Below are 25058 nucleotides of genomic sequence, written 5' to 3'. Positions count from 1 at the left end.
GAGTGCCATAAATATGTTTTAAAATATTTTTGTCATAAATATCATTTATTTGAACATGGAGTCAACCATTTCTTTAAACTAAAGAAGAGAGAAAATCAAAGGAATGAGTGGACATGTTTTTAAACATGCTTTTTAAATGTTACAGGTTTTGTAAGCATCTTCATCTTAGAATCATTGAAAAAAAAAAAAGTAAAGCTGCCTGAGATTGACCAGCACATGTTTTAAATAGTTAAATATAGGTGTTATTAGAGTCAGGTTTGAACAAGACATAAAACATAAAAATATAAGTTTAATTTGAAAAGTTTCAACAAGCAAATGGCACCCATTCAGTGGAATGGCCGCTATCCTTTTCTCCTGGTTCTCCCTGGTGGCAGGGAGTTAGAATAGTTTCTACAAATGGCAGGATCTAGAAGGATCCAGATGCTCCAAGACCTGGGCCAGTGACAGGGCCTATGCCAAAGACTTTTATATCAAATATTGTTCACGATCAAACTGTAAAGTCTCATGGTAGAACTGCTGCACTATTTGAAAGTCTTGACATTAGTAACTACATTGAAGTACACATATGGATCAGAAGTGGTTTCCTTAAGTGCTTTTCTGAGTAGAGTATGTTAGTATGTACGGTATTTACTGTCCTGCAGGTCTGCAGCGACTCCAGTCCAGCCTACTCTCTCCTCCCTGCACAACTCTAAGCCTTATATCAGTAAGGGTGGGGTGTAATGGCTGCTGGGGTCACTCAGAGGGGCCACCATTAAAAACACATTGAGGGCTATTGATTTTTTGCAGGTGATAAAGGTGGAGTGGCATTCATTTTTCCTCCCGCCGAGTCGACACATAGAAAAGCCACAGGTTTCATCTCCTGGAAGCTGAAATAAAGAACGTTATGTCCGCTATAAAGCTGCAAGGAAGGGTTTGCCAGAGGTTCCTGTGAATATTGCGCTTTCCCCTCATTTGCATGTGCCGAGTCATAAACCACACCGCCATACAAGCAATTTCCTGTGGAGGAACCTGACAGGGAGATACGATATGTACTGCAGATTACAGAAGATTCCTCAATGTGAACTGTTGACTGTAGAGCAGAATGTCAGTAATTACTGCTGTAATGATGGTTTAGCTCACTCTGGAGAGCATGAAGATCAGCTGACTCCTGCAGACTGTTCCACCATTCCTTCAAAATTCCCTTACCTCCACTTCCTTCCCATCCCTCTTCACCTCCACATCCTCTACCTTTTCCTTTCCCCTCTCCCCCCTTGTCCACTTCCACCTTATCCACCTTGTTTACCATTTCCTTCTGCCTTTCCCCTTTCTCTCCATCCACCACCTTTTTTCTACTCTTCCTTTTCCTTCTCCCTCACCATATCCTTCTACCCTTCCTCCTCCTCTATCATTTCCTTCTGCTCAGCCCCCTTTCTCTTCCTCTCCACCAGCCACCTTCTTTTGACTTTTCCTTTTCACTTCTTCCTCCATTTCCTTATTCTACCCAATTATCCTTCCACTCTTCCTCCTCCTCTACCATTTCCTTCTGCTCAGCCCCTTCCTCTTTCTCTCCATCCACCATCTTCTTTCTACTCTTCCTTTCCACTTGTCCCCTTTTTCCTCCTCCCTCTCCATATCCTGTCACTCTACCTCATCCTCACTCTTTCTCCCCTTTTTAAACCTTCGCATCCACCTACTTCTTTACCATGTCCGTCTGCTCTTCCTTTCTTACTCATCTTCCTCCTCCCCTTCTCCTCTTCCTCATTCTCCTCCTCCTACCCGTGTTTCTCTGAGACCAGCTGGCTCCGGCAGACTACTGCTAAAACCTGTAACTCTGTTCCACCAGACCTTTAAAGCTTCTTAAATCTCTTACACCTCCTTCCCACCCTTTACTTCTCCTCCTGTTCTTCATCCCTCTTTTCCTTTTCCTGCTTTTCTTCCTCCCTCTGCACCTCCACCTTCTCCTCTCTACCTTGTCCCTTCTTCTTTCCACACTTGTCCACTTCCTCCTTATTCACCTCCTCTATTTCCATTTTCTTCTGCTCTTCAGTGCAACCTCCTCCTCCATTTCTCTTATTTCCTTTCACCTATCCTTACCACTCCTCTTCCTCCCATTCCTACTCTTTATGCTCTTCCTCCCCAGTTCCTCCTTTCCTGTTCATCTATCTCCATCTTCTTTCCCTCCTCCTTTCCTCCTCCTCATCACTCTTTTACTCCTCCTGTTCTGGTGCATCTGCACTCTGCTGTCAGAGCAAAACTCAGCCCTGCATGGAAACGAAGCTCATTACAGAGACAGCAGAGAGGCCTGTTAGCAATTCAGCACAGCCTCGCGCATCCTGACACCTGTCTTACACACACACACACACACAGCCAGCCAAAAGACAGAGAGAGAGATAGAGAGATAAAGGGCCCTTTTCAGGGATCTATAGGTGAGCTGAGTCTTTGCTATCGTAACGATGGGAAAAGTACACCTTGCGCAGTTCGAAATGTGTGTTTTGGGTGATGGACTGAATAATGCTCCTTGGGATGCTCAAAGCATGGAATATGTGTTTATATCCTATCCCTGCTTTAAACTTCTCCAAAACTTTATCTCTGTCCTGTCTGGTGAGTTCCTTGGTCTTCATGATGCTGTTTGTTCACTAGTGTTCTGTAATAATCCACTGAGGCCCCTACAGAACAGGTGTATTAACACTGAGACTAAATTACACACAGCTGGACTTGATTAATTAATTAAGTAATTTCTAAAGGCAATTCTATCACTTTAAGTCTATCACTTAAAATGTTAACAAAATTCATTTAAGTTTGTGGTTGTTAGGTAACAAAATGAGAAAAACTTCAAGGGGTATTAATACATTTGTAAGCCAATGTAGCAATGAGCATCACAATGAGCCGTGTGCAATAGAAAGACCAGAAAAACTAGAGATGGAGGTAAGTGGAAAAAAAATGTTAGAGAGAGAAAAGAGAAAGAAAAAAGGAGAAAAGGAGCAAAAGAGCAGGGCAAAGAGAGAAAAACTAAAAGACTAAAAGACCAAAATAGAGAGAGAGAGAGAAACAGACAGAAAGAGAGAGATGGAGAGAGAGAGAAACAGAAAGAGAAATAGAGAGAGAGAGAGAGAGAGACAGAAAGAGAGAGATGAAGAGAGAGAGAGAAACAAAAATAGAGAGATGGAGAGAGAAACAGAAAGAGAGAGATGGACATCTCAATAGAGAGAGAGAGAGAGAGAGAGAGAGAGAGAGAGAGAAAGTTCCTTTGAAGTGCAGCCAGGGGCGTAGCAGCAAATTCTGGGCCCTGTACACTCGCAATGTCAGTGGGCCCCTATCAAGTACATGAAGAACGTGAGCAAAAAAGCGGTATTTATGTAAAATAAAAAGCATTTAATAAAGTTTTAAGCTACAATCTCTGGCAAAAATATATGGCAAAAATCATGATCACAATTATTTTTGATTAATATTGAGATCACAGTTATTTAACATGATTATTCATTGGCTTTGGTAACATCATGAATTTATTGAGCGTTGATAATAGCTTTTAAGCACTGCACTGCAATGCTAAGTCTTTTTACCAGACAAAAATAATCAATTGCTTTATTGTTTAATATATTACTAGTGTGTACTCGCACCTACAGTGATATTGGTAGGCTATTTACATGTTGATATATGCAGCAGAAATATTGCTAGGTGGATCATTTATTAAGTCTCAGCACTGTTTCTCTTTCAGCTCTGCTGTGTTAGTAGACAATAGGCTATAGCACACGCACTGAACCAAAATAATAACTTATAACTTATAATAAATCTCTCTCTCTCTCTCTCTCTCTCTCTCTCTCTCTCTCGAACCAACATACCAACGTAAGGGGGAGTTTCTAACACCGGTTAATGTCTATATCTAACATTACGCGGCTCATAATTATCTTTATTCTTACAGCAGCAGCAGCCTGGTTGGTAATTTGCTAAGCTAACGGCTTCACGTGAGCCTACAGACATCAGCGGCAGCTGTGTGGAGAGGACTACATTAACTTTAATTACACTTAGCATAACAAGCAAACTCTGTTCACCTTTGGGAAAGAAAGCCGTCAACAGCTGCCTCCCCTCACTCTGCCTTCTTTCTTTCTTCTTCTGATAACCTGATTTCTGTTTTAGGGGCAGCATGAAGTCTCTAACCCCCCCCCAAGTCATTTAATCTGGGCTCACTGACGGTACACCTGTAGCCGGGTCGCTGTCGGGCGGACCAAACCATCTTGCGCCTCCAGGAGGGGGCTCCCAGAATGTCCCATATGTTGAGAGGACTGTAACTAAAGTTAATTCTCTCAGTAGATGTTATCAATAATGTTTGATAGATTAATTAATAAATAGTTAATTAGAGGGCCCAATTCAATAATAAAAATACCACTAAAAATAAATGAATAAATCAGGATTTTTATGGGCCCCTCTCCCTACTTGGGCCCTGGGTAGTCAGGTCCACTTTTCCCCCCACTACCACGCCCATGAGTGCAGCATATGAAAGTTTTATTTTAGCTGCTGCTGAGCTGCAGTGTGTTTCTCTCTCCTGGGAATTTAGAAAAAAAGCTTTCTAGCTTCAAGTGCAAAGCAAACGCAGAGTCACACCATTAACACAGCTTTACTAACCTGCTCCTACCCCACCCTCACACCCTTACACACCAACCAGACACTCAAACACACTCCCACTGCTCACTGTATTAGTGGCCAGTGACTGGAAGCACAATATAGTAGGTGTTTCTGATAAAGTGGCCAGATAATGTAGTTTTCTGGATTATTATTGATTGTGTTTTTGATGGTCTGTACAGATAAAGAAATATTTTCAAGTTTATTGAAATGCCTCCTTTAATTGTGTCATTATCAGACTGACAGTAGATCTAAATATGCTACTTGGGAGGTAAACAGAGAATAAGGACGAGAGAGAGAGAGAGAGAGAGAGAGAGGGAGAGAAAAGGAGAGAGACAATAAGAGAGAGAGAGAGAGAGAGAGAGAGAGAGAGAGAGAGAGAGAGAGAGAGAGAGAAAGAGGGGCCATTAGGTAGATCAAAAAGGAAGCATCCGTTTCAAGCCCACTTTGCTGTGTGGTTAATTCTCCTCAGATCACTTGACCTTTCGATCGACATTAGCGCTGCATTGTGCTTTCTTTAGAAAAGCTGGCCTGAGCCCTGATTAATATTTGATTTTGTGGCATTTGCTCGCATTTACCTTTGAAACTGTAAACTGTTTATACGCACAAAACTGCAGGGTTTTAGAAGCGGCTGTCTTTAGAATCAAAGTACACAGTGTTTCTATGCCTCTTCTAAAAACAGGGATATTATTAGGGAATTTATTCCTGTTATTTTATCCCAGTAACAGCCTCTACCCCTCCGGGGAAAAAAGAGACCACTTGATGACAAAATGATCTGTTTCCATAGCTCAATATTTATAGGTATGTATTTGAGTAAAATTAACATGGATTGTTTCTTTCTATAAACTACTGACAACATTTCTCCCAAATTCCAAAAAAAACAAAAAAATATATGGCCATGATTAAAATAAGGAAAAAGATGCAGAGCTTTCAGACCTCAAATAATGCAAAGAAAACAAGTTCACATTCATTTAGAAACAACAATGCTAATGCTTTAAGAGTTCAGAAATCAATATTTGGTGGAATAATCCTGATTTATATTCACAGTTTTCATGCATCTTGGCATGTTCTACTCCACCAGTCCTTCACACTGATTTGGGTTAACCTTATGACACTCCTCGTGCAAATATTCAAGTAATGCAAGCACTTTGTTGGTGTGTGACAATCTATCATCCACTTGATTACATTAATTGGTTTTCAATCAAAGTATTGTTGTTGTTTCTAAATAAATATGAACTTTTTTTCTTTGCATTGTTAGAAGTATGAAACCACTGTGTCTTTTTTATTATTTTGACCATTTCTCATTTTTTGCAGGTAAATGCTCTAAATGAAAAGATTTTCCTTTGGGGTTTGGAAGAAATATTGGCTGTAGTTTATATAATAAAACAACAAATGTTAATTTTACTCAAACATGAACCTATAGATACTAAAATCAGAGAAACTAATTATTTTTAAGTGGCCCCTCTTATTTTCACAGATTTATTTTAGAACAAATGGTATCACACAGTTTGAAAGGAGAGACAGTGTGTGATATATGAGGGATTATAGGGAGGGGGTGTATAAAATGCATGAAACAAACATATTAAACATTAAAACATCTGCCAAATGAACTAAATAAAAAGTATTACCTGGTTCAGAAAGCATATATTAGGATATATTAGGATGTATTAGGCATTACATTTACATCAGTTGTTAAAGCTGAAATGTTAAAGGCTGAAAGAAAAAGCAATCATAAGTATCTGAGATACTTTGCTAAGAACCAAACTGTTGAGGTTTAGACCACTAGGACAGGACATCTCCAGAACAGTGATCAGTATATTTACTAAAGTTATCTAAGGAAGGACAACTGGTGAACCAGGAACATGGTCCCCCAGGGACCCAAAGCTTAAAGATGCTCATGTTTAGATCAGTGTGTGGATCAATGTGTAGATCAGTGTGTAGAACAGTGTGCTGAGTGGAGATGTCATATGTGATTAAAATGCTAAAGTGCAAACTCGGTCTCATTATTATTATCAGGCTTTGAAGCTAAAAGGAGGCCGTCGTTACACTCTTTACATCTGAAGAACGCTCCACACACACATTGAGCACACACACACTCACACACACTCACTCACTCACACACACACACACACACACACACACACACACACACACACACACACACACACACAGTTTCGCGTAAGACATTTATGATGCATGAATTATGCACACAGTTTTTTAACTGCAGGAGAAGACCAACCCCCTCTGATTCAGAGTGTGGAGCCCAAATACTGTTCATTTTAAGCCTCCTGACTATAATCTACACAAACACAGCATTCAATCCATAACCCTCGTCTGTGATAACAGCTGGTCCTGCAGTAAACAATCTGTATTAATAATGATGCACAATACAGAATCATTCTATATTATTACTAACATTTATATAATGTGACCAATAACCAATAAGACAGCATGTCCATGAATCTATCTATCTATCTATCTATCTATCTATCTATCTATCTATCTATCTATCTATCTATCTATCTATCTATCTATCTATCTATCTATCTATCTATCTATCCACCTAACCACCTACCTACCTACGTACTCTTTCTGTCTCTGGATTACAACACTTCAGTATTGACTGTAATAAACACTTTATGAATCTGTCTCTCTGTCTGTCTGTCTGTCTCTCTGTCTGCCTATCTACCTACCTACCTACTTAACCACCCACCCACCTACCTATCTACCTACTCTTTCTGATTACAACACTGCAGTATTGACTGTAATAAACACTGTATTAATACTGTAATAAAAACTGTAAAAGCACAGTAACCTATCTATCTATCTATCTATCTATCTATCTATCTATCTATCTATCTATCTGTCTGTCTGTCTGTCTGTCTGTCTGTCTGTCTGTCTGTCTGTCTGTCTGTCAACATATCTACCTACCTATTGTCTTTGTATCTGGACTGAAACACTGCAGTAATAAATGTAATAAACACCTTAATAACTACTGTAATAAACACTGTAAAAACAGTAACCTAGCTATGTATCTACATGTCTTTTTGTCAGTGTCAGTATTGATATTGTTGATGTGTTTGTATGTGGAAGGAGCTAGTGTAGGGATTTGGGACTGAACCCCCCTGGATCAGCTTTACAGAGAAATAGAACTTATAAGTAACTGGATTTTACAATTTAGATATTTTGTCTCCTAAACACTTCTCTTGAGTTCAATAAATATGAAAAGTGTCACCCAAATCTAAATATCTGGCTGATTAATTATCGAAGCAGTTATATGGCAAAATCAACATTATTCCAGTATGAATACAATACCCTATATCTACAATATATAACTTAAATACCTACTGGGGAGGCAGTGTGGGACCCGTCTCCTGATTATAAACCTTTACCAACAATTTTAAATGTTTTTATTTTAAAACTGTCCAGGTCTAATAATAATGTATTTTGACTGAAATTAATCCAAGCAATGCACAAAAGCTTGTGATTTGCATCAGTTGAGCTTATCTAATCAGAACTTCACTAAATCACTGATTTATAGTAATGAGAGCAGATGGAGATGTGAGTGTTCTCTTGTTCCGTTCCTTCAGGAACTCCTCCAGCTGAAGCTGCAGCTCCTCCACTGCCTTTAATATTTCATCAACTTTCAGCATCACACACACACACACACACACACCATCCATACCATTCATCATTCTAACAATGCTCACTTACAAAAGTCAGCATCATAAACAAAAAAAATCTAACAAACCAACAAATGAATGAATAAAGACTCTTTCCTTACCGTAGATGGATCTGATGTTCTGCTTTAGTATATTCTGAAGATTTTAAATCCAAGAATAAGAGTAGAATCCTGAGTCTCTCCACCAACACACACATGCACACACACTCACTCTCTCAGACACACACACACAGATCAAACACTCACAAACAGAGAACTGAGAGATTAGAACTCAACCTCTCTCTCTCTCCCTCTATTGCTTACAATGGTAGAGTCCGTCTCATCCTCCGCACTCATCTCTCTCTCCATCCGCACCAAACCCAGAGAGGGCGTGGCCAAGAGTGTGAGAGAGGGAGAAAGAGACAGATGGGTGTTTGCTGTTGGGGGGGTGGTGGGTGGAGCATGCTGACAGATGTTTTGACTTCAGTTAAAGAGAAAAAAAGAGACATGATAAGAAAACACACACATCTATCTATCTATCTATCTATCTATCTATCTATCTATCTATCTATCTATCTATCTGTTTGAGGTCTGTCACTCTGTCTGGGAGAGTTCCCACTGTGCTGACAGGAGATGTACTGCTGCTCATCTCACACTGCTCACCCACCCACGCTCATTCTGACCTGTCAGTGTGTGTGTGTGTGTGTGTGTGTAAGAGAGAGAGAGAAAGATAGCCTGAGGATGGACCATATGGAGGAACAGCGTATTTTATTCTCATTTACTGTGACTTGCCTGAAGCTTGACTGCACACAACACACACAACACACACACACACACTTAGCAATTAGCAATTACAGAATTACTGGTGCGGCTCTTGTCTGCCACTCCTTCATGCTGCACTGGTTTATATTTATGGACCATCAGTCTTAAGGAGCTTAACACTTTGTCTTAATTACTGTGTTATAATGTAATAATAAATAAATTAATAACAAATACAATAACTACAGTCATGTGAAAAAATTAGGACACCCCATTAAAGAGTCCGCTCTTTATTGAGAAATGTTCACATATCAATGTCCAAAATCGTTTTTATTTATTTCTCGAAAAGAAAGTAATTTAATTGCAACTAAACAACCAAAATTAACATCGTTTTACTCATAAAACAAAAGTTATGAACAAAAAGGCATATTATAACAGAGGAAAAAGTTAGGACACCCCACCCTCTAATAACTAGTGTTGCCCCCTTTGGCTGAAATAACTTCAGTGAGACGCTTCTTGAAGCCACCCACCAATCTCTGACATCGATCTGAAGAAAGTTTGCCCCACTCCTCAATGCAGAATGCAGATGTTTGAGGGGCGTCTTGCATGTACAGCTCGTTTTAAATCACTCCACAGCATCTCAATTGGATTAAGATCTGGACTTTGACTTGGCCATTCCAGGACTCTCCACTTCTTAGTTTTTAGCCAGTCCTTGGTGGATTTACTGGTATGTTTTGGGTCATTGTCATGTTGCAGGGTCCAGTTCCGCTTCAGCTTTAATTTTTTTACAGATGGTTTCACATGTTCCTCAAGCACCCTCTGATACACAGCAGAATTCATGGTGGATTCTATGATGGTGAGCTGGCCAGGTCCTGCTGCAGCAAAGCATCCCCAAACCATGACACTTCCACCTCCGTGCTTCACAGTTGGTATGAGGTTCTTTTCTTGAAATGCTGTATTTGGTTTACGCCAGACATGTCTTGTTTTCTGGTGTCCAAATAATTCAACTTTAGACTCATCTGTCCAAAGAACATTATTCCAGAAGTCCTGGTCTTTGTCTGCATTATCTCTGGCAAACTTCAGTCTGGCCTTAATGTTTTTCTTAGAGAGCAAAGGTTTCCTCCTTGCACACCTCCCATGAACATTAAACTTGTGTAGTCTCTTTCTGATAGTTGAGTCATGCACTTTCACATCGACAGTAGCTAAAGCCTGCTGTAGGTTCTGTGATGAAATTGTAGGATTTTTCATGACTTCTTTTAGCATCTTACGGTCTGCTCCGGGGGTGAACTTGCTTGGACGGCCAGACCTGGGCATGGTCACAGTTGTTTTGAATGTCCTCCACTTGTAAACAATTTTCCGGATGGTGGAATGACTGATGTTAAAATCTTTGGAGATCTTTTTAAATCCCTTTCCAGACTCATAAGCAGTCACAATCTTCTTTCTGAGGGCGTCAGGCAGCTCTTTGGATCTCACCATGGTGCTCACTCTTACTTCAACAGTCAGGGACACGCCAAACTACATTTCTGAGGTTTAAATAGGGTAAGCCTCATTCAACATGCTGGGTAACGATGTTCTGATCATGTGCATCTGATATGACACACCTGTGTGTGATCTTAACTATTTTAAGTGGCCCAATATATAGGGGTGTTCTAAATTATGCCTCACCAGAAATTGCATTCTTTTTGAATTACATTTTACATAAAGTTGTAAAAAGGCGTTTCTTATTTTTTTATTGTTTAGTCATATTACTTGGATATCTCAGTACTGTTAAATTTGATAGTAAATATCCACATGTCCAAATATGTTAAAGAATATACAGGTTTTCATAGGGTGTCCTAATTTTTTCACATGACTGTATATTACCAATAACAATCAGTACACAAAACACCTAGAACATGTGGAACCAAACCACAAGACTTTAATCCTCAACATTTTAGCTTTAAATGTTGGCACGTCTAATGCTAATTCTCCAAGTCATCCCATCAAGGTAATAAATAGAGTTCTATCATCACTCCAGAGAACCTCACCGAAAGATAATGGGGGGCTTCATACTCCTCCAGCCCACAAACTGCACCTAAATGATGATGATAATGATGAAGGGTCTGTAAGTTATGATGAAGACTAAGTCAACTTGGACGAAAAAGTCACATATTTGGATCTGTCTGTTTAGACTAAAATCACACTGCAGTATATTGAATTTCAGAACCACGAATCAAAGTGGTTTACATCAGTGTAGCGTGTTTGCTGTTCACACTGACCCATATCATTTTACGATTTACTTATAGATCTATAGTTTTTAGTGTTATGGTTTGTCTAGAACCTTTTTTTTGTTTAGGAGTGTAGGCCACATTACCCAAGGGTAGAAAGCTAAATACGCTCTATCCATCAATGAAAAACAGTTCTTTAAAAAAACAATGGAAGAGGAACCCTTTTTGGTGATTAAATATTTAAAAAATAAATTAAATCATACACATTTAAGCATTTGGACTGTTTTTAAGCTCAAGGGCACTAGGGTTGTGAGTATGAAAAGTTTGACCACCCCTAATCATTTTCATGATTTTCCTTTATAAATCATTGGTTGTTCGGTTCAGCAATTTCAGTTTAATATATCATATAGCAGATGAACACAGTGATATTTGAGAAGTGAAATGAAGTTTATAGGATTTACAGAAAGTGTGCAATAATTATTTGAACTAAATTAGGCAGGTGCATACATTTGGGCACCCTTGTTGTTTTATTGATTGAAATACCTTTAGCTCAGGAAAATCAGGACAATTAACAGGGACACCCAAACTTTTCCATACCACTGTAAGTTTCCCACTCTAGTCACTGTCTGTGAGGATTTGGGCATATATTTTCCCTGTTCCCTCCGGGTTTTGCCGACCCAAAAATACACATGGTAAGTAAATTGGCTATGCTAAGTGTGAGTGTGTGAGTGAAAGGTTGTGTGTGGGATACTATGATAGACAGTCCTGGGGGTATTCCCACCATGTGCCCAATGATTCTGGGTAGACTCCAGAGCCACTGTGACACTGTTAAAGAAGACATTGATTATAAGATTGATGGATGGCTCTTTAAACACACTTGGGAAATGCATATTTTTAAGAGTATACATAATAATCTAATAATTACAATTCCAGATTATTAGCTAACTGATACACTAAGTATCAGCAACCTGTGCTGTGCAGCCTGTCTGATGCTTGGCTATGGATGAATTACACTGAAACTTCCAGCACCCCACAAAATCACTGCTTCAAACTCTGCTCTAACAAATAGTCATGATGCAAATTTTATGAACTTTTATTCTTGTTTAATCACTTTTACATAAGCTTCATATGAACATTTGCACATCTGTGTCAGCAACGGGTGCAAAGTAAAGTAGTTAAATACATTCATTGTAAAGTGTGTCCACAATCATTTGGACATACAATGCCAGTCAAAAGTTTGGACACACCCTAAATCCAGTGTTTTTTCATTATTTTAAACAGTTCTGCATTGTAGAACACTAGATTCAACTATGAAAAAAAAACCCATATAGAATTATTTAGTAAACAAAAAGGTGTTAAACAAACCAGAATATGTTTTATATTTTAGATCCTCAAAGAAGCACCTCTGGCTTAGATGACAGACTTTCACATATTGACATTTTTTCAATCCATTTTATGAGGTAGAGTCACCTGAAATAGCTTTCAGTTAACAGCTGTGCTGAACTCAAGAGTTAATTACTTGAATTTCTTGTCCTCTTCATGTGTTTTAATAGTTTTTATGGTGTTTTATTTTGTTTATTTTTATTGTTGCTATGTTGCAGAGTTATTGCTGTAAATTGTTTATCTGAGCCTCACCCCAAGCATTTCAATGCATGCATGTCTTGACATGATGTACAAATGACAAACTTAATAGCAATGGTATACAGTAAATAGTCATATTTGAGTAATGTTCTAATGCATATTATGGCAAGAACTACTCAAGTAAATAAAGAAAAAACTACTTTAAGAAACGAAGGTCAGTCAATCCAAAAAAAAATCAAGAATTTTAAAAAGATCCTCAAATGCAGTTGCAAAGACCATCAAAAATGTTATGATGAAACTGGCTCTCATAAGGACCGCTCCAGAAAAGGATTACCAAAAAATTCCTCTGTTGAACAGAATTAAATTCATCAGAGTTACCAACCACAAGTTAACAGCTCCCCAGATAAGAGCCACCTAACTGTTTCAAAGAGTATTTTGTTTTGTTTAACACTTTTGAGTTTACGTATGTGTTCCTCGTGTGTTTCTTCATAGTCTGGAGGACTTCAGTATTAATTTTCAATGAAAAATACTTACTTTCCTTGCCACAGTATGAAGAATTCTTCAGTTAGCAACAGCCTTCTACCATGTAGCAGCCCTACTTGGATGCAGCCTTGACTCTGGTAGACAGTTTCAGTATAAAATAACATACTTTTGATGCCATTATGGCTAAATAGTGTTAATTCTATCTTCAACATGTGTAGAGTTTGGGTGTAAAGCATACTGTATAAGCTAAAGATGATATGTGCTGATTTTATTCAGCGTCTGAAAAGCCCTGATCATTACCAGGCACACAGCCTTTAATGCCCCAGGTTTCAGCTCCTCTGCTGTGTTTCACCACCCCACCACCATCTTGCATAATGGATTTTCAACTAACTATGATGAATGCATTCATTCAATATTCATATGCTGCAGCGTGTAGAGAAGAGGGATCGGAGAGAGAAATAGAGAGAGGGAGAGAGAGAAGGGGAGAGAGAGAGGGAGGGAGAGAGTGCTCTGTCCTGCCAGAGCGGCCCCTGTCGCGCCCCCCCACCCCACCGGGCTGGTTTGATCCATCATTATTGAGAGTGGTTGTCAGACAGGAGTGACAACGGGGGGTGGGGGTGGGGCGGAGGGCACTCCCTAATCCCTGTGCCATATAATTCCGCTGGAAAAGAGGATTAGTAGCGACCAGTGGGCAGAGGCTGTGTGACGAGATTTAAATCATACTCTCTCTTCTCTCTCCATCATCTGCTATCTTCGTCATCATCGTCACCATAACACCTAGTTTTTCGTGTCTGACCTGATAATCCTGCTGCTCCCCTTCCACCACTTCCCTGGTTAGCAGGCTGTTGGGATCTGCAGCATTTGGGACGCCATCGTTCAAAAAACGCCCAAATCACACCATCCCTATTTCAATCTACTTACCCTTATTAATGCTTTCATCTCCAGCCTTTTGGACTAATGTACTTCACTCTTCACTCTCTAATATAAAAAGATATAATATACCAAGATAGAGTTGTTTAACCCTTGTGTGGTGTTCATATTTTTGTTACTCGTTTACTTTGTTACTTGTATTTAATTCAGCAAAATTAAGCAATTTTACATTAAAATGCTTTACACATGCTTGCTTCACCTAATTTGCAAGCATATAAACAGCCTACATGGTTAATATTTGTCCTTTACTTTTCTTATGTTACATTTCTTTTTTTATTATTAGTTTTTTAATAAAATGTAAAAGAAAATGAATTAAACTCAAGATATGAGTAGAAGATGTGTTTAGTTTCAAATTTACAAATGAAGCAATGTTTATTAGCCCTTGGCCAAACATACTGTATGTAATATAAATGTGTGTGTGTGGGGGGGGTGTACAGTGTATGTTTATTGAAAATGTGTTTTGATATATGTTTTTCACAAAAAAATGAGCCAATGCCAATGAGTTTGAGTTAGAACACCACACAAGGGTTAAAATAATGGAATTAAATAAAACTACAGTATGTGTGAATAATGATACAGTACCAATCAAAAATTTAGATCTCTTTTTCTTTCTTTTTAAGATTTTTTTTACATTGCAAATTTAATATTAAAGACAGTAAATCTATACAAGAACACATGCAGAATTATTTTGTAAACAAAACGTTTTATATTTTAGACTCTTTAGATTTCTAAGTAGCACAGATCTTTATACTTTATTTGAATCTCAGTGTCTTCATGAGGGAGAGTAACCTGGAATAGTTTTCTCAGCATTTTGAAGGAGTTTCTAGAGGTGCTGAACAATAGTTGCTCATCCCAAATCACCCCAAATCACCATCTCAGTTCATCAGGTTTAGATCAGGGGATTGTGGAGGACAAAAATTTTTTGTTTACTACATAATTCCATATGTGCCCCTTAATTGTTTTCATGTCCTCAATATAAATGTACCATGCAGATAATAAATAAATAAGAAATAAAGTGTCCAAGTGTGTGAATTCTGTACAACTGAAAAACAGTACTTAACTTAAAGAAGGCTCTAGTACCCTGTTCAGCCACTCCTAGCCTGAATATGAGATGAGATACACTTGGGTATGGCGTTACATCAATGTCAAAAGTCGGGGCGCAAAAATACCAGGTGAAAACAATTAACCAGCATGTTTTAAGATTTTTTGTGTGTAAATTAACTTCTTGTGAGGGCAAATGTGAAGCTCACAAGTAAAAAAAAGGGGAATCGTGTGCGCGCTGAACAGAATATTGCTCTCGAGCTTCATTGTTCTCCTCTCAGGTGTTTATTTTCCGCTCGAATTCACAGTTCTGCTCGCGCGCCATGCGAATTACCTGCGAATAGGGGTGTGACGAGACACTAATCTCACGAGACGGGACACGATATTGGGTTCACGAGAACGAGACGAGATTTAAAAATATAAATTTTAAAGAAAATTTCAAAAAATAAAAATTAATAAAACTAGAGTTTTATTTGACAAAATCATATAATGCACAATTAACAGACTGGTTTCTCTCACACACTGATTTTATAGGAAATAAAAATAAGATAAAAAATAAAAATAAAACTTTTCTAGGTCTTATATAGAGCAAACAATAAATGCAAACTACAACCTGTCATATTAAGCCTATGGTTTGTGTTTTTTTTTCTCCTAAATCTCTCGTAATTTAACTATTCATAACAATAACCAGTTATTAAGACTATGCTTGAAGTGCAAACAGAGACCATTTTTTTTAATACAGTACAGAGCTAAGGGATTAGTACACCTGCCTATAAAACAGTCCCGTGTAGGATTTACTTACAGTATTTGCATGTGGTTTGTGTCTTGTTGGTCACTCTGTTACTGTTTATTGTTTTCACTGGAGCCAAAATGCAGCCAGACAAACAACTTAAAAGTAGCAGAAGCATCTTCTATGCCAGGAGTAAGTTATTTAATTGGTCCAGTTCCCTATCTCCTTATAAAGGCGTTTTTTCACGACCGTGACCCTGACAACACGGGTTCGATCCCGCATGAGGAGCGGTGTGTTTATTTATTTATTTATTTATTCCTTACCGCGTCTGCACAGATCTGATTGACTGAAAAGAGCGTTTGGTGATCTTACCCCGCATGTTATTGGTCTGTGATTTACCGCGCCCGCAAGCGTTTATACAATTAAATCCTTCTCAGTAGGTCCGCCCATTAGTGACCTCTGTTCTATACAAATACACAAATTTTCCTCATCTGCTGAGAGCTGCTCTCTGCTCAGTATTATTTATATTATTTTTATGTATTTTATAGTGAAAAGTAGCTCACTCCTCAGCTATCCGCTGTATCGCTACTGGGTTGCCAGATCCCTCTTAAAAAGTCCACACTAAACTATTTTTTTTCTTCCCGCGAGACAGGTTTAAGCTTGATGAGAAATATCGTCATGTTTAATCTCGCGAGATATCGTGCCACGAGATCTCGTCACACCCCTACCTGCGATTTTTTTTTCTGCTCGAGCGAGGCTTTTACACTCAAGTTTTTAAAGGGGTGGTTTTGACAGTTTGGGGGTGGGGTCAGGGTCACCTTCCTCAGCGAATGCTATTGGCTGATATCTCCAGGGTTTGTGAAGGGCCGCCTACCTCCAAGAGAAAAAAAAGAACAGATGGAGAGTTAGCTAACTAGCTATGCTAACATCCACACAACTGTTAATTTGAGCGAAAAATAAACACCTGAGAGGAGAAAAATGAAGCTCGAGAGCGATATTCTGTTCAGCGTGCACACAATTCCCTTTTTTTTGCTCGTGAGCTTCACATTTGCGCTCATAAGAAGTTAATTCATGCAAAATGTTAAAACACGCTGGTTAATTTTTTTCACCTGGTGTTTTTGCGCCCCCGACTTTTGACTCTAATGTGACACCATACTTGAGACATGAAGGCATACAGGTTACGTATAGCATTCTGCGGCATTTTGCCCACAGATCTACAGGCCCATAAAGGCTGGAATGATGATAAATCTGATGAACAGGCTGGCCAAGGATGTGTTGCAATACAGCAAAGACATTCCAAAGAAACCCTTCCTGTGTGTGGGCGAGCATTATCCTGCTGAAAATTGCCAGTTAGAATACTGGCAACATCTTATCCTGCTACTAACCAACTGACACTGGCTCTTTTTTTTTTAGTGCTTCTCTTATTACCACACCTTAGATGGTCCAGAATAATCCACTTCACAGACCTGAAATTTCCACTGGGACCAATTAGGCACTTCTTAGTACAAACCAACCAATTAATAAATTCACCACTGATAATTTAGTAGCTGAAAAATGAATGAATTATGGTTGTTTCTTTGTGAATGGCCAAGTTTAAGTGTGAATTTATTACTCATTGAAAGGTAAAATCGTCAACAATAGCAAGAAAAATAAAATATCTTCAGCCACATCTGTACATTATAATCAACAAGTTAAAACACGTTACATCAAATTGTTTTCAATGAGTTTTAAGGCAAATTGGAACTGTGTTCTCCACAGCAAATGTAGGACTGAAGCACTCAATGAGAAGTACCTAAGATCATTGTTGCATCTCAATCATAACCTGGATTCATTGCTAAATGATACAGTTTCAGTCTTTATCAGTCCAGATTTCTTGTTCACAACACCACTGCAATCGAAGGCAATAGTGTCTGGCTGACAGACCCAGAATCAGATAAGAATAAATAATCCTGTTATACTTGATCTTGATATTGCCAGACACATTATATTATATAGCATTTATTCTGGTAAACAAAGTTATATCAAATTGTTCTCAATGAGTTTCAGGTCAAATGACAACTGCAAAGTGGAGCAACAGAGCTGTGATACTGTATTTAATCTGCATCATTCAGGCTGACGTGTCACTGGAGAGGATATTTTTGCAGCATGTGAGTGGGTGGGCAGTACAGCTGTACATGCTTAGGTTTGTCAATTACACTCGGAAAGCACATTTACCTACACTTCCCTCGTTAAACACTGGCTTGTACCAGCTGTCCGTGTAAAACTGTTGCTTCTAAATGAGCATTTATTCCTTGTGTTGGCATGGGGACAGTTCAGAATGCAGCCATTTGCATAAAATACAAAAGAAAGGAAAAACATATCCTTCATGACCTTCTAGCAACACTGAAGCATCTTTTAATTGCTTAGATACTGTAGAGGGGGATTCAGAATGTTTGATTAACCATGATTAGAACCCGTTCTTCAATTCTGGCTTGTCCAAAAAGACCAAAAAACAACCTGAAAAATTAAGCTAATTTCTCCTAGCCTACGTATTGCATTCTAGTAGTATGTTTGCAAAAAGCTCATGTCCAATGCACTTAAAGTAGAAAAGCGGTGTGAAATAGACTTAAGGTTTAACATGATGAATAGGATAACTTTTGTCAAGTAGCCCACCACTGTTTACCCCAAAATACAGTGCTTCCAACAGTGTTACAATGCTATCGATAGGGGTATAGCATTGCTCATGCAAAGCAATGGCTAGCCCATTCTTTGAATGGGCAATGCTATGCCCCTATCACTTGCATTGTAAGCCTGTTGGGAGCATCAGCTGAAAGCGCTGTATTTTGGAATGCTGGTTCTCACTGTTTTCTATTTTTACAATTGACTAAACCTGCTCACACCATAACTTACACTTACAGCCTATATTGAACTTTCAAAAGTACTAAAGTGCAAGTCCAGTATAAATCAGATTGTAATAGAAGTAGAATAGAAATGGATACATGTAGCGGATTCGACACTACTCTTGTGGTTCAACTTATTGTTTTGGACCAGATCTAGGCTCGTGAAAGAGCTGGTAAACATTAAAAAGCAATTTCAGTGACAGAGACCATGTTACACAAATGGCTGGATTTAATTCAATAGCTTATGGTTATATTGACCAGGAGATGATCAGTACAGCAACATAGACTCTTAGCAGAAATAAAGGAATCAACAGATGTGTGTGTGATTTAGTTCAGTTCCACTGTGTTCTCTTCTGCATGCAATTGCTCCTTTTTTGTGTTTCAGAATCTGGCTCGCCCTCCTTACCGGAGAAATCAAGAGTTCAAACAGGACACTAATGAATGGGGTGTCCTTTTATCAGAGCTGTTAGATCACACAAGGTTCCAGGCATCCAATACCCTGATGGGAGGAATCAGTACCGTCCGAGTTCATGAAGGGAAAAGGGAAGACTTCCCACTCCAACGTTGTCTCAAGCTGTCTCAAGGCTCCAAGGGATCCAATAAAACCCGACCAAGCTCAGTAACACATGAAGGGTAGAAGGGGGGTTCCAGGGCTCTTTAAATGCAGTTTATCACTCGAATATAATTTAATTTAGTAACATTACTTTATTTTTTCTAGCCAGAAAATTCAGCTGCATGTCTGTGCTGGATGAACCACACGGAGAAAAGAGGAAGGAGTTCGTACTGAAGCTTATGTGGTGAGTGTAGTAGGAGGGGCCTGAATTTGATTGGCTAACACTCTTTAGTACAGAGGAAGTGAAATTAATAAAAAAATATATATTTTTATTACTAAGAATAATTCATTGTTAATTGATTACTAGGTCCAATACTAATTTACAGTTATATATAGTTAGGATTTAGCTGAAATTCAATTATTTTTATTATTTCATTTACAGTGACTGTGTAGTAAGGTATATTTAAATTTAGCAATTTCTTATATTTTACAATTAATCCTGACATCTACCCATAGTAGGTTCCACAGTACTTATATCTGGGTTACATACACCATTACTGGAATTTGGAGCTTTGCTGAAAGTATTTGATTGCATTCAGTGCCAAGTGCATTAGTGAGGTCAGGATGTTGTTGGATTATCGCCACCACCCCACCTCATACCATACTCTACTACTCATACAGGGGCTAGACAGTGTGTGGAAACAAACTAAACTGTGTTTGACATGCCACACACACACACACACACACACACACACATATCCCTGAGAGCAACAGTAAAAGTAGATTTTACACTGTATGACTGAAAGCTGTATTAATCCGTTCCACTTGTGGCAGTTAAATGCTTTAACAGACAGAGGCCTGTATTTTCACAGCAGACCTCTGAAAAGCACTTAGCGTGAGCAGTTCATTTCTTGGACAGCATCTCAGAGGAAAAGCTCAGCAGGGTCTTATTTGTGCAATATCATCACTGCAATATATTCACATTGATTAAAAATCTCCATGGCACAGGCCAATTCCCATCCATCAGCTCCCAAATGCAGCGTCCAAATGCACAGCGGGCAGCTGCTTTTTACAGTTTCATTAAAGCCTGATATTTCCATTCAGCCAGCCCTCTGACTGATCAATAAATCAATCACCATAAATGCTGAAATGCAGATCAAACAACCACGTGAAAGACCTCAGAAAACCCTCAGATAACCGACAGCCTGCCAATAAAAAGAACAACACCTGCCTAATATTCTACTGGAGAAGAAGCCTAATGACATTTAGTTACAATTACATCCAGAATGAAGCTCTAATAACATTTTTATGCAGAATTAGGTTCTAATAACAATAATATCCAGAATGAAGCTTTATTAATACTAAAATCCAGAATGACGCTCTAATAAAATCAATATCCAGAATGATGCTCTAATAACATTAATATCAAGATTGAAGCTCTATTATTATAAATATACAGAATGAAGTTCTACTAACATCAACAACCATTACTCATTCCCAGCACTGTTTTACTTAAATGTTTTTCCCATTTTCTCCCCAAATTACAAGGCCAATTACCCAACCCACTCATTAGGACTCCCCCTATAAGTAGTGATGCCCCAACACCAGGAGGGTGAAGACTAACACATGCTTCCTCCCAAACATGTAAAGTCAGCCACCGGTTCTTTTCAAACTGCTGCTGATGCAGCATTGGTGAGTAGCATCACATACAGCAGCTCAGAGGCGCCTTGTGCTGTGGACATCACCCTTTGGAGTGATGTGGGGAGAGAGCGCCATCTACACACCCAGAGAGAGCAAGGCCAATTGTGCACTCTCAGGGCTCCAGTAGCCGATGGCAAGCTACATGAACAGGATTCGAACTGGGGATCGGATCTCCTAATCATTGTGACAGGACTTAGCCCGCTTGGAGCCAAGACTGTCTGGTTTGTTTGGTCCTCTGGTAACAGGGGTGTAGCAGCAAACTCTGGGCCCTGTACACCCTCAGTGTCAGTGGGCCCCTATCCATGGCAGTACACAAGAACCGTGAGCGAAACAAAAATCTGGATTTTCATGGGCCCCTCTCCCTACTCGGGCCCTGGGTGGTCAGGTCCAATTTTCCCCCCACTACCACGCCCATGCCTCTGGTTATTAGAATTTCTGCTTGGTTAATGGTTTTGGGTTCTGAATTTGCTCTTGCTCTTGCTCTCTAAATATAATAATTCCTCACTCACTAATAATCCTCTACTAAAATAAAGTTCTTATAACATTAATATCCAGCAAAAATGAATACTAAATTAATACCATTAATAATGACATTAATATTATTAGTATTGATAAAACGTTTGTTTGTATGGAGAACTGAGATGGTATTATTGAAATAGGCTTTATGAACTAAGAGACACAGTACTCTGAGGGACACTCACACCACACTGCAGTAGTAGTGATGTTGCGAGTGTGTTTGTATAAGGCTCTATTGTTCTCTTCTTCTCACGCACACACACACACACACACACACACTCCAACATTCACTTATGTTTGATGAACCTTTGGAGATGCCAGGTGTGTCTGTATATGTGTGTGTGTGTGTGGGTGGGTCCCTTTGATCAGCAGAACCAGAGCATGAATGCTGAACAAACAGTGAACACACTCGTGCACAAACACACATGCACACGCGCAGTGATGTCAGTAACGCGTTACTTAGTAATGCGTTACTCTAATCTGACCCTTTTTTTCAGTAACGAGTAATCTAACGCGTTACTATTTCCAATCCAGTAATCAGATTAAAGTTACTAATTTAAGTCACTGTGCGTTACTCTCTCTCTCTCTCTCTCTCCACCTCATCTCCTCCACACACACACACACACAAACACCGCTCCCTTACCCATTCCCCTCCGCTCTTGCCCAATCACACGCGTCTCGCTTTCTCCCCTGTCTCTCTCTCTCGTGCTCGGCGTGTCTTTAGTTTCCGCCCGTTTTCGTTTTTCGCCAGTTCTCGGCTCCCTATCTCTTTATAAAGGCGTTTTTTTTGCGGCTGCGTCCCAATTCACTAGCCAGGGCAGCGGTCTGCCACAAATTTGATTGGCAGAGGAGAGCATTTAAAGATTTTACACCACACGTGATTGGAAGTTCACTGTGGCGCAGAGCGCACACACCGTAAAGACAAGAAAAGTTCCGGTGCTTTAAATGAACACTGTCAGAATTAAATCCTTCTCAGTAGTTGGGTCCGGTATGGGTCCGTACTGGACAACGTCTGGGTCCGGACCCGGACCGCAGTCTGCAAATATGTGATCCCTGGTCTAGACCATATACACGGTTCTGTTTTATAAAACCACTCCTTGCTGCCCTGCAGAGAACAACAGGTTCAATGTTCAGTTTTACAGTGTTAAATATGTCAGGTCAAGAAAGACTTTCTTTATTTTATATATTTTTTATAAAAACAAGTATTTATGTTTAGTAAAATCAAGAAAGAACGTATTTTATTTTTTATAAAAAAAATATATATATATTTATGTTAAGTAAAAAATAATAAAATGATCTATAAAATAATACTATTGTATATATATATATCTGTATATATCTATTGTGGTAGGCCCCTGGGGTTAGGGGCGTGACCACTGTGACCCGGAAGGAGGAAGCACACAGAGATACACAGACACGGGGAGTAAATGAACTCAAAACGTACCTTTATTGGCTTTTAACGCCCTCTACCACACCCAAAATAACTTAAATAAACATAACTCAGCCCAATGGGGCTCTAGAGTCGGTAGAATTAACTTTGTTTTAGTTTTAAAGGTCCGTGCAGCCTCAGCCCTCAGCTCCCCAGTCAAGAGTCCTCCCCTTCAGTGAGCTGAGGCTGAGTTTATATACCTGTCCCAGCTGGCTGCTTAATCAGTCCTCATGCGGGCCAGCTGGGACACATAGAGCTGTGCGCTCTGGCGTGGGGCGGACCCCCAACTACCCCGCCTCCTCACGCCACACTATATATATCTATATATCTATATATATTGTGGTAGGCCCCTGGGGTTAGGGGCGTGACCACTGTGACCCGGAAGGAGGAAGCCCACAGAGATACACAGACACGGGGAGTAAATGCACTCAAACGTACCTTTATTTAGTTTTTGAAATGCCCTCCACCACACCCAAAATAACTCAAAAGAACATACTATGGCCCAGTGGGGCTCTAGAGTTCAGTAGTTTCCTTCCTTTTTACTTTTAAAGGTCCGTGTGGCCTCAGCCCTCAGCTCCCCAGTCAAGTCCCCTCTTTTTTGAGTGAGCTGAGGTTTTATACCTGTCCCAGCTGGCTGCTTAATCAGTCCGGATGCGGGCCAGCTGGGTCAGATTGGGCTTTGCGCTCCGGCGTGGGGCGGACCCACAATTCCCCCGCCTCCTCACGCCACAATATCTATATATCTATATCTATATATAGATATATATGATACAGACATGTCACCCATTTAGCATGTTTTCAGGATGCTCTGGATCAGCGTATACGACACCAGGTTCCAGTTCCTGCCAATATCCAAGAACCTTCGCACAGCCATTGAATAGGAGTGGACCAACATTCCACAGAACACGATCAACAACCTTATCAGCTCTATGTGTACGAGGCAAATGGTGGTTTCAGAAGATACTGACTGTTTTTCTGAACCCCCCAGATTTATACAATACTGTAAAACTGCACAGTTTAAAGTGGCCTTTTATTGTGGCCAGCCAAAGCTACACCTGTGTGATTATTACTGTGTATAATCAGCATCTTGATATGCCACACCTGAAAAAACAGTATTACTAGAATCACTTTTTTATAAGCACAAAATTACAATGACTAACATGTTAAACTAGCAGTCACGGTTGTACACGCCTTGTTTAAAACAAAGATCATCAACATCCTCAACATAAATCAATCAATTATTATGTGGAAATACACTGGTTAAAGGGATACTCACTGTTCCTTTTCATTGCTCGAGCACCAAATATCACACCATGGCTTTACAAGCCCATTCTTTACTTGAGCAACTGCTTGCCAGCGTTTACGCCGTTGTTTTCCTTTTAGCGGTATAGCACAATCACATCTTAGTTATTTCTCATTATTGTACAAAAAGACTGAAGACAATGTTAGATAAAAAAACAATGTACAATAAACTTGTGTGTTAGGCCTACACAGATTAAACCAAGTCCCCCCAGTCCCCACTTTTTGAGGATGTGTATTCTACCTATTAAATAAATTTCTTGCATTATAATTTATTGGTTTTTGTCATGTAGTGTAGGGCTGTCCCTAACGATTATTTTTTAAACGATTATTCTAACGATTATTTTTTCGATTAGTCGACTAATCTATTTATTGAGAAACATATTTAAATAATTATTATTTTACGTTTTAAAGCAAACGATAAATTACTATATTTATATATAATAACAACAACAACAACACAAGCCTACTAAACCAAACCCCACACTTATAATCACTTACATGTACAACACGTTGTTTAGATCTATAACGCTAAAAATGGATAAGCTCCCATACATCACAACCGTGTGTTGCACTGTTTTCTGTGACCGCTAGATTTTGTGACCACTGGCAAGTAGTTCTCAGCAGACCGTGAGCACTGGCCGATTCGAAACGTGTTCGTTTCTAATGTTTACCCCGACTGGCCAAAACGGT

The 25058-nt window shown here is 39.3% G+C and overlaps 1 protein-coding gene across 3 annotated transcripts in view; it reads right to left on the bottom strand.

Moving 5' to 3' along the window:
- The window catches only part of sv2bb (synaptic vesicle glycoprotein 2Bb), a 104430-nt gene that overhangs the window by 67921 nt on the left and 11451 nt on the right, over nt 1–25058 (bottom strand). For 2 of the 3 annotated variants that reach the window (XM_022683973.2, XM_022683974.2), the window contains exon 1: nt 8381–8625. The exons of the other annotated variant lie outside the window; for it this stretch is intronic. The gene's annotated coding sequence lies outside the window, so the exon portion shown is untranslated. Of the gene's footprint in view, nt 1–8380; nt 8626–25058 lie in introns of those variants that run through there. 3 annotated transcript variants of the gene reach the window in all.

Source organism: Astyanax mexicanus, chromosome 10 (assembly GCF_023375975.1).
Source record: "Astyanax mexicanus isolate ESR-SI-001 chromosome 10, AstMex3_surface, whole genome shotgun sequence".
Lineage (NCBI taxonomy): Eukaryota > Metazoa > Chordata > Actinopteri > Characiformes > Acestrorhamphidae > Astyanax > Astyanax mexicanus.
Note: the sequence above shows the minus strand (reverse complement) of the source record. Positions and strands in the feature narration are given on the sequence as shown.